The sequence below is a fragment of the Salvelinus fontinalis genome, chromosome 3 (genome assembly GCF_029448725.1).
Source record: "Salvelinus fontinalis isolate EN_2023a chromosome 3, ASM2944872v1, whole genome shotgun sequence".
NCBI classification, from domain to species: Eukaryota; Metazoa; Chordata; class Actinopteri; order Salmoniformes; family Salmonidae; genus Salvelinus; species Salvelinus fontinalis.
In genome coordinates, this window is record NC_074667.1 from 26,990,369 (window position 1) to 27,001,687 (window position 11,319).

Here is an 11,319-nt window from a genome sequence, read left to right on the forward strand (position 1 = left end):
TTGTTCTATAAATGTTGGGCTACATGCTTTGATTTTTAATACATTGCAAGGCTGCATGATGAAACTCTTATGATGATTTGAAAAACGTTGCTTGAAAGGCATGAGCTCTGCTTTGTTTTTTACACAGGCTGTACACACTCTAATAGTCTCTAGTTCACAATTTGACAAGCACTTGATAATGCCTCCAATTTCACGGTGGCATCCCCTATGTGGCAGTAATGCAGTCTAAAAAAATACATGCCTTTTGCGGCCCGGAGTGCTGCGTTGCGCCCTTCTCCCTGAGTGTGCTGCCAATCCAAAGCTCTCTCACTCATACGGCTGGCTCTCTGAGACATGATAGGGTCTTTCTCACAGACTACAAGTTAAAACAGACACAACAGGGACGCAACTGTTTGCGCCCTTACCCAATTCCGAGGTGCCTATTTAAGATATTAGAAGAACTGTCCAAAACTGTCGTCAGCCAACAAGATGAGTAGGCCTAACGAACAGCAAAGCACTAGCCCATGTCAATCTACTATCCCCCGTAGTACAAAAATCGACCTATTCTATTCTGTGCGATAAATAAACATTCCAGACATAGTCTGGGACAGTTGTGGGATGCGATAGATCCCAAATGAATACAACAACAGTGGATACATGGTAGTAGGCTGTAAGTGGGAATGCTCCATTAGTGGAAAACACCATTATCAAAAGTGACCGCAAATGCAATTATGCATGTAATGCTTTTATTTTAACCTGCATTTTTATGGTGAAAATGAGCTTCCCCAAACTTCCAGTTTAGGCTTTACATTTTAAGCAATTTTAAGAAGTTATTTGGCCACTTTAGTTGTGATACAAACCTTATTAAAACATATAGGCCTATGGGCTAGGCTACATGAGATGAGCGACTATGATTCAAACAAGTCACAAAAAAAGGCATTGTTTCTTATGCTGGGCATCGTTCACAAGTGATAATATATCATTCACAAGTGATAGGCTAATATTGTCACCCATCAGACTATTCTTGATTTAACATTGTCTTTACATATAGTAAACAATATATGGGTGACATTTGTTTTGATTTAGAATGAACCATTATCATGCAACTGTCTCAAAACAGGGGCAGCGGAAAAAATAAATGTCATCTATGCACTTAAATAGCGAATGGAGGACGCTTTTCCCCATGGTTTATTTTCATGTCAGCCAGGTAGGCTATACTCACGTTGTAAATATAAGCAATGTAATAATTATTAGGAAAGTTAAGTAATAAATATAGTAGGCCTGGCCTATAGAAAGCTGATGGGATCCTCCTCTTTTTATTAGCGGCCATCACTCTGTTTTCTCCCGCAATTGCATAGCCTATAGAAATGTTGCGCAACATGAGCACATGGGCTCTCTTGAAGTGTTTGATTAGATTTTCGATTACATTTGCTTTGATGTCAGAGCGATTAGAGGGGCAATGGAGTGCTATTTGGTAGGCTACTAATGACCATCAGCAGCATCAGAACTTGGAGAAGCCTAATTAAAGTGACTAAACGGTCACGTGGAATTTGACTATCTTCATGATCCGTGACCGCCGGTGTTGCTGTAATGCGGTCACTGCAACAGACCTAGCGCTGCTGTTATTTTATAGCAGAGCTCCTTATAGCAGTATAAAAGACCCTGGTTCTACTTTGTCTCTTTAGCATGACAGTGAGTCCTACAACAGGTGTATTGGCCCCCTAAGGGACCGTCTTTGCAAACACTGTTTCAAGTTGTACATTCAGTTAAAGGTCTGGGTTTTAACAATAATGTTGTGAACATGTCATCTTTCTGTTGACTGAGTTTTGTTGTTTTCTAACTAAATGATGAATACCTTTATTCTTGTGTAATCAGATACACAATTACCTTGTCTTGTTTTGCTTCCCAGCAGGTTCGACTGTTAGTTCTACTTTGACCCCAAACACCCCAGTGAGACCAACTACCAATAGTTTAAATGTAACTTAATTTGCAGTTTACATTTTCTGTTCTCATAAAATTCACTAAAGCTCTGAGCGGTTTACTGATATACCTATTCATAGCTGCTTGTAATTTCAGTCCAGATTTGTGTACTTTTAGTCCATCTGATTTGTAGGTAATGTGTACTCTACTTCTCCTTTCTGCTAAATTATTGACTTTCTGGTGTAATGAGTTCTCTTCTCACCAGGTTTGACCTCTCCTTTGACCCCCAGTACAGCAGTGAATCCTACATCAGGTGTGTTGGTCATCTTTCTCTTGTTAGCAGAGAGAACCTAAACAAATAGAATTGATTTATCTTACCCATTGTTTTTTATAAAAAAATATCCCTATTCATAAAAAGAGAATGATATTTCATTAATTAAATCAACCCATATAGATACCTTTATTTTGTATAATCAGATCCAATGTCTTTGCTTTGCATCAGGATCGACTACTAGTTCTACTTTGACAACTGACACTCCAAAGAGTCCACATGATTTTAGTTTAGTGTCGTAACAAATTGTGTTGTATGTTAACTGTTATTAAACAGTCTCTCTCTTGCATGTGCCCATCCATCTCTAGCTGACTAATTATCTTTTCTTAGACAAATGAAACAACAGAGACATACCACCTCACAATATAAATGTAGATCATCTTTTGAGATGTAGTATTGACCCTCTGAATACAAGCTAATGTCCTTCCCAATGTCACCAAACAGAAACAGCTGTGAGATTATGGCAGGGAGCAGTGGGTGTGGCTTCTGGAGTGGGCGTGTTCCTGATGGGATTGACAGCTGTCTATCTCTGGAGGAGGACCAGTGAGTACTTCTGATTCTGCAAAACAAATCATTTTCAAACATTTTCCTTTGTCATATTAATGTAAGTGCCATTGACATGGATTAATCTTTCAACTGCTTTTGGACATATTATGTAGGGTAGGCTATATTGAATATAATTAATTTAGCCTAATTTGTTTTTCAGAGAAGAACAATTCTCAGAGGTAAGAATTCCCCTTGTGAATATGATGCAGATTGTATCAACCTTTAGTTCTGTATTGTCCATGATGAGATGTTCTTACCACAACCTTCTTATACTTTTATGTTGTACAGACCTACAGCCAGACAGGATGATCACAGACAATGTATGTTCCAAACAAAATACATCAAGCACTGCACACACTACTAACACAACTACACACATGCATGTACAAACACATATTCTAATTTCATTTTAATTTTGTTTATGTTGTAGGTGATTTGGTGATGGGAGCTGTGAGCTGTGCAGGCATGTTGGCCTTAAAGGATTCTGGGATCTATTCTCTCATCACCACTGTACCGTCCACGTTACTGCCCTCAGGTGAGTTTGTATCAGATTGTCTTCTGTCCTGGTTTTCCCGACCTGGGACTGGAATTTGGGAAACTCAGCACAATAAATCTTTGTCACTCAATGTCAAACGTACTAACTTAAAACATCAAATAAGGTGTTTGTCAGAGCATCTTGAAAGCGTGAGATCGGAGCTGTAAGTCTACAAGGTGGTTTGAGACAGGAAGAGAAGTGTGAAGTGACATTAAGCACAGCAAAGTAATACACACAACGACTAAAGTTAAACTGTCTGTTTCTTTTCTCTAGTCTGATACGTACCACGTATACAGCTCAATCCCTGACAGACCAGCAACCTCAGCCCAGCCGGATGGGTTGTACAGTCTGCAGACACACTTAAACTACACCTCTGGCTCTCTGTATGTCTCACAGAAATACTCTTTCTTTCAGGATGTCCTTTATTTATCACACATCATGTTACTGTAAATACTTATCTAATACATCTACCGAAGTACCGTTTCTAGGCATAAGCATCATAAGGGGCTGCCATCACATGGCAAAATGTGTAGAACTGGAGGTAATTAGCTTTATAACTTCAAAGGTTTCTCCGCCCCATGGCAAAATTTGTAGAATTGCATGACATTAACTTTAAAGTTGCACATTTTTCACTCCCCTGCCATGAGGGGGCCACTGAAATGTTTTCCCTCGAGGTGGGCAAATCTAGCTTAGGGCCCCCAAAATGCTAGAAATGGTCCTGATCTACTGTATCACACATGGACACCTAGTTTCTGTTACATGCCTGTCCATAATAATGGTTACTGTGTTAGAATTTTTATTTGGGGGCTTTGGGTGGGTTCGGCCATACTCCCCTTTAAAAAAAATAGTTTCCCCCCGCCAGTAAATGCTAAATATATACTGTTACGTTATTGTCAACATCAGATCATCAAAACTGAAAAATATAGATATCCTAAATGCTTTTAAAATGTCCCCATTTCCCAATGTTTACCTGTTATTTTCCAAGTTCCCAGATTAACTTCAATTTACTCATGCACTTCAGAGTCTCCCCTTCAATGTGCAGTGGTGTAGACACGTTCTAGCATTGTAGTCGAATGACTACGTAGCAGTTAAGTTGTAAATGGTGTGTGACCATAACCTTCATGAAACAAAATTATCCAGTTAATTAACATTGGAGAATCGCTTCGTTTGACCGTCCTTATCTTGTGAGTTTACAGATGTAGGATCTTAATTTGAACCAGATTGCTACAGCATAAATATTATCCTGCAGCATCTGGAAATGTGAATTATTATGTGGATTATAATGTCTGGGATTTTTTTTAGGGGTTTATACATTTTTCTTTAGGGCTAGTTTAGTCTGACGTTTCAAAGTGGAAATGACAAACTTTAGAAGTCTACATACACTATACATTTGCATTTCCTGCTGTGCAAAAATATGGCAGTTTATAGCATTTTAAAAACATTACAATACATTCAGACTGTGTGCCCTCAAGCCCCTACTCCACCACTACCGCATATATACAGTACAAAATCCATGTGTACGTGTGTGTATGCTATCGTGTGTGTATGCTATCGTGTGTGTGTGTATGCGCCGATGTTTGTGTTGCTTCACAGTCCCCGCTGTTCCATAAGGTGTTTTATTTATCTAATTGTACTGCTTGCATGAGTTAATTGATGTGGAATAGACTTCCATTTTGTCATGACTCTATTTATTGCTGTGTGCCTTCCTGTCATGCCCTGACTTTAGTTATATTTGCTTTCTTTATTATTTGGTTAGGTCAGGGTGTGACAAGGGTGGTTTGTTTAGTTTTTGTATTGTCTAGGTTTTTTTTGTCTTGTCCATGTTTAGTTGCCTGGATGCACTACGTTGGCTTCACGTGTGGTTTGGATATTTCTTGTTTTGTTGGCGCCATCGTTAAATAAAGAAGTATGTACACTCAAAACGCTGTGCCTTGGTCCACTCCTTTAAACGGCCGTGACACTTCCATAGTCTGTTCTGGACTTGGGGACTGTGAAGAGACCTCTTGTGGCATGTCTTGTGAGGTACAGCAAATACAAAATCCTATGCTTTTTGGCTCTGTTTGAAATGTTCTCCTCTGTAAAACAAAAAAGCAAGCAGACCAACCATTCCCTCATCTTTGTTAGTATTTTACATTATTTGATTTTGATTATTCACAATAATGGTAAAAATATGTATTGTTATCTATGTCATCGTTTTCAGGCCGTTGGTGAAGATCAACGTGCTATTTTCCCTAAATGTTTTTTTTTCAGTCCATATAACTACCTTGTTATCTTAACCAAACCTCTTTTGGTCGGTTTCCCAGAGACAGTTTATACTTAGTCCTGGACTAAAAAGCATGTTCAATGGAAAAGTTACATTTTTACTCCAGTGGTAGGCTTAATCTGGGTCTGGGAAACCAACCATTGGTGTTATGGACTATACAGTAGGGAGTCAAGGAAATTTCTATTTTTGCTCTTGCAACCAGATTCTCTGTATTGTGGTCAGTTCTACAGTGAGGGGGAGTAAAGACAGTCAACAGATCACATACAAACCAGTACATGTATGCTGTCACTTATCCACACCTAAAAACAGGTGTGTACGAGTGCACACATACACATGCACCCACACACCACAGCAGGGTGGAAAGGATCACAAGACACTTGCCTCATCCTGTCCTTCTGAAACTTCAGCCTATCACATTTGTGACTCGTTTCAGGAAACTCGGCATATGTCGCGCGTCACTACTTCACAGGAGAGGCATTTGAACGTAAACATTTTTTGATCAAAGTTCGTTTTTTTGGCAGAAATGTTTTCTGGAACATGTGAACTTTCATGTGCCTTAATAACAAACTTGTATGCCATCTGTAAATATGAATTAAATTGTTTAAAAAAAATCAGTTGGGATTTTGAAAGAAGGGGATTAGAACCCCAAAGTAATAGTGGTAAGAAAGATCATAAAGGTCCTTTCAGGTACATGGGGGGGTAATAACTTTTTGGAAACCACTATTCACACTATGTGGATTATAAACATGTAGGAGGTGTAACAGTGATGAATGGCAATTCAATGTACAACAGTAGTCTTCTGTAACAAGCAATATGAGGTAAATGTGTTTACATCCATCCATGACTGAATGGTTTGTTGAACTCCTTTACAGGTTTTGTAAGTAAGTAGTAATAGGTCCTCATTCAGCAGTCTGAATTAGCCTAGAGGCTCCAAAACATCAATGTTTACAGAAGTTTGGAGATTATTCCACAAGTAAGGTGCAAAGAGCTGATTTCCCTTATTCTGTACAGGCCAAAGGAATTCCCAGAGCTAGCCATCCCTGAGACTGTGTATGATAACGCCAACTCTTATGTCTAATGGTTATTGGAGATGTTAGCTACAGAGGGAGTTTATGTCAAAGAGAGCAATGTATGGACCTACGTGACCTACTTTCTGATAGGCTCCCGAGGCTCCCGAGTGGCGCAGCGGTCTAAGGCACTGCATCTCAGTTCTAGAGGCATCACTAGAGACCCTGGTTCAATCCTGGGCTATCACAACTGGCCGTAATCGGGAGTCCCATAGGGTGGCGTATAATTCGCCCAGCGTCGTCTGGGTTAGGGGAGGGTTTGGCCGGGGTAGGCTGTCATTGTTCTTAAAGTGACTATGCATATATGATGAACAGAGAGTAGCAGTAGTGTAAAAGAGGGGTTGGCTGGTGGTGGTGGGTGGGACACAATGCAGATAGCCCGGTTATCCAATGAGTGGGAGCACTGGTTGGTCGGCCCAATTGAGGTAGTATGTACATGAATGTATAGTTAAAGTGACTATGCATATATGATAAACAGAGAGTAGCAGCAGCGGGGGGCACACAATGCAAATACCTGCCATACCAGGCAGTGATGCAGCTGTAGAACCTTTTGAAGATCTGAGGACCCATGCCAAATCTTTTCAGATTTAGGAACATTTTGTATTCGTACTATGGTGACGACACCTATATAATCTAAAATGGGCGTAAATAAAACAATATAATCTAAGATGGGCGTAAATAAATCAGAAGTGAGACAAAAAGATAATGGTGGTGAAATGCCAAAGTGTATTAATCATTTACATAAAGAGGAGTAACTATGTATGCTATGTAAGGATAAAACTGTATAAAAGGAGTATGCTGAGACTGGAAAAGTCAGTTGCTCCATGGATCAACTCGGCTTGTTGCTTTGTAATAAAATCTATTTGAATTCACAGGTTCCGGTATCTGAGAAATATTATTGGACCAATATTTCCACAACAGTAGATAATGCATGTTTCATTTGTTTTCTTGCTGTATTTAAATATCCCGTATCCAACTGAATCTGTGGCACAAGAAAACATTTATGGTTACAATAGTATCCATTCGTCTCAAGACAAGGGTTTAGCTGTCCTAAAGTTAACCATATCTACATGTACATACTACCTCAATCAGCCTGACTAACCGGTGTCTGTATGTAGCCTCGCTACTTTTATAGCCTCGCTACTGTATATAGCCTGTCTTTTTACTGTTGTTTTATTTCTTTACCTACCTATTGTTCACCTAATACCTTTTTTGCACTATTGGTTGGAGCCTGTAAGTAAGCATTTCACTGTAAAGTCTACACCTGTTGTATTCGGCGCACGTGACAAATAAACTTTGATTTGATTTGACAAACCCCTGTTGCAAATGCAGAATCAGAGAAAATTGTAACCCTTTTCCCTTCTCCCATTTTACAGGCAGTGGTTCAGTGCCAAAAGTTCAGCCTGTTGAGCTGAGAAAGTATCTGGTAATGGTTGTTGTATGTGAGTGGTTCTATCAACTGTCACAATACCAAACCCTGCATGTTTCTTCCCTGTAGTTTGATCTATATATGCAGAACCGTCAACGAAAAGCTCCAAGTCAGCATCAGTCAGGGCAGTGTCAGAGAGGTCAGGTCCTTTTTCCCATCTTCGAATATGTACTGGGGACACTGGAGGAAAGGGTCTGGGCCTCTTTTTTGCTGATCGTCAGGAAAAGGTGTTCTGATTTCCTTGTGGCCAGACACCTCCTCTTCCCCCTCTCGGTGGTTGATTTCCTCCACGTCCTCCTTGGTGGCCAGGACCAGGCTGGTAACCTCCTTGTGCCTGCTGGGGAGATGCTCCATAGATTGTGGGTTGCTACTGATATCCACCTTGTTGTTGGTATCCTCCTCTGTTTCCTCCTCTAAAATGTCCTCTCCTTCTTCGGTTCACTCCAGGTGTTGTAGCCCATCCTTGATATTGAGGATTTTGTGGACATTGGTTCCTCGTGTGTCCAAATTGTCCACAACCCCAGCATTGCATAGGTGGCATTCTGGGTGATGGTGGGCCCCATGGTTGCGGGTTCCCATAGGTCTGAGGGGGAAATTGTGCATAAGGTACTATGGGCTGTGGTTGCGGCGCATGTCCACTTGGGGGCACTGTAGGAGCAGGAGTGTTCATCATCACCATGTCAGGCTCACCTCCTGTATTACTCTTCTCCAATTGCGCCAATAGGGCCTTTTTTACTGCACCATCAAGCCCCTGTTTTCTTGATTTCTCTGCTTTCTTATCACGAAGCCAGTTCTGGCAGTGGTGTCTCATATAGTTCTTGCGTTCCCTACCTGCATTTCCATCCCAGCCCACGACATCCCTCAGTTGCTTCTGTACTTATTCTGGGAGGTTGCGGCAGGCTCTGTCATAAAACATGTTCTCGGTGGCTTCAGAATGGTTATGGTGCTTTCCAAACTCCTCAAGCCATTTCTGTTTCAGGTTATCTATCCAATCTCCAAAAGTATAGTCTGATACTGTAACGGCAGTCTAAGTCGTCCTCCTCATCGGACGAGGAGAGGCGAGAAGGATCGGAGGACCAATTTGCAGAGTGGTAAGTTTCCATGATATTTAGTAGACACGAAAACAATACACGATACAAAACAACAAACGAACATACCGTAACAGTTCTGTGTGGCGAAACACTGACACAGGAACAAACACCCACAAACCAAACGTGAAACGCCGGCTGCCTAAGTATGATTCTCAATCAAGGACAACGATTGACAGCTGCCTCTGATTGAGAATCATACCAGGCCGAACACAAAAATACCAACATAGAAAACACACATAGACAACCCACCCCAACTCACGCCCTGACCATACTAAATAAATACAAAACAAGGGAAATAAGGTCAGGAATGTGACAGAACGCCCCCCTCAAGGTGCGAACTCCGTGCGCACCACCTAAAACTCTAGGGGAGGGTCTGGGTGGGCGTCTGTCCGCGGTGGCGGCTCTGGCGCGGGACGTGGACCCCACTTCAACATTGTTTTTGTCCGCCTCCTTAATCGCCCCCGTGGCCTCTTATGAGCGGCGATCCTCGCCGTCGACCTTGGCCTGGGGACCCTAGCCATGGGTCCCGAATGGACAGGATACTCCGGCAGCACTGGAGTGAAGGACGCCTCCGGCAGCTCCAGAGTGAAAGGCGATTTTGGCATCGCCTGGCTGACTGCAGGCTCTGGCGGATCCTGGCTGGCTGGCGGCTCTGGCAGGTCCTGGCTGACTGACGGCTCCGGCAGGTCCTGGCCGACTGACAGCTCCGGCAGGTCCTGGCTGACTGACAGTTCCGGCAGGTCCTGGCTGGCTGGATCTGGCAGGTCCTGGCTGACTGACAGTTCCGGCAGGTCCTGGCTGGCTGTACATACATAAATCCAGTGTCTTCCCTCAGGTAAGAACACCATAAATAAATCCAGTGTCTTCCCTCAGGTAAGAACACCATACATAAATCTTGTGTCTTCCCTCAGGTAAGAACACCATACATAAATCCAGTGTCTTCCTTCAGGTAAGAACACTATACATAAATCCAGTGTCTTCCTTCAGGTAAGAACACTATACATAAATCCAGTGTCTTCCCTCCAGTAAGAACACCACACACAACATTTCTTTAAAAACCCATGCCTTCCCTCAATCACTTGTCACCCAGTACCTCAGTACTGACTTGGTTCATCCTAATCTATAACCAAGTTCCTCACACAAGGTTCCATTAGACCCTCAGGAATTTCTAACTATTACACCTGGGGTTCTGTGTCATTTATCACATATACCTCATATTACGGGCTTGTACATACATTTAGGTATCGACTGTTCCTGTAATTATCAACCCCATGAGTGAGGTGCCACTTACATACTGGAATGAGTCATCAACCACACAGTGCTAATTTCATACTTTTGGATTAACAGGCGTCTGCTTGCCTTATAACTTGATGCGCTGCACAGTGGGACGAAGATCATCCAGACGCAGTGGTCACTCACTCCAGGCAAGCTCGCCAAATGTTGGGTGGTCCTTTGATGTAAGTTTCATTTAACAATCACTATTTGAGATAGATGACACAGACGCAGGAACCTTGGTGTACAACTCTTTAGTAATAAAATGCAATTGCAGACAGAGATTCACATACAGAATACGTCCGTAGTCTATAGTAAAGATCTGTGTGGCGAAACAGGAGACAACACTCTTTATACTAATGGATGTGGACAACCTACCGTCAATCATACCTTAACATTGTTGCATTGGATTAGATACAATTTATCTAAGATGAGAAAAACATATCTAGACTGTGGTTTCTCAATCTACTATAAACCAGCCTTGAGGCTGCATGACATGAGAACTAAAGCAGTACATCTCCATTAGCCAGTACTTGTCCATCTTTGCGCATTGCAAGCATACAAAGGTTATCACATATATAGAGTAATCATAGCATTGGTGTAGCCCCACACCTGATTCCCAGGGTAAACCCCAACAGAAGACCCTATAAATTGTCAAAGACACCAGCCACCCTAGTCACAGACTGTTCTCTCTGCAACCGCACGGCAAGCGGTACCAGAGCGCCAAGTCTAGGTACAAGAGGCAATTAAACAGCAACTACCTCAAGTAATAAGACTGCTGAACATCTAGTCAAATGGCATCCAGACTCAGCCACTCTCGCCCATCCTCTCTTTTTGGTCTCTGCAGTGACCCCGCAGTTATGAAGTCTCCCCAGCAGCAACCTTT

At 42.0% G+C, this 11,319-nt stretch overlaps 1 long non-coding RNA gene across 1 annotated transcript; it reads left to right on the forward strand.

Moving 5' to 3' along the window:
• The first annotated feature begins 2,679 nt into the window (after positions 1-2,679).
• Positions 2,680-3,305, forward strand: LOC129842328 (uncharacterized). The gene is made up of 4 exons (XR_008757542.1): positions 2,680-2,773; positions 2,937-2,955; positions 3,065-3,096; positions 3,207-3,305. It is a non-coding gene; the product is annotated as an uncharacterized LOC129842328 (long non-coding RNA).
• Positions 3,306-11,319: the final 8,014 nt, after the last annotated feature.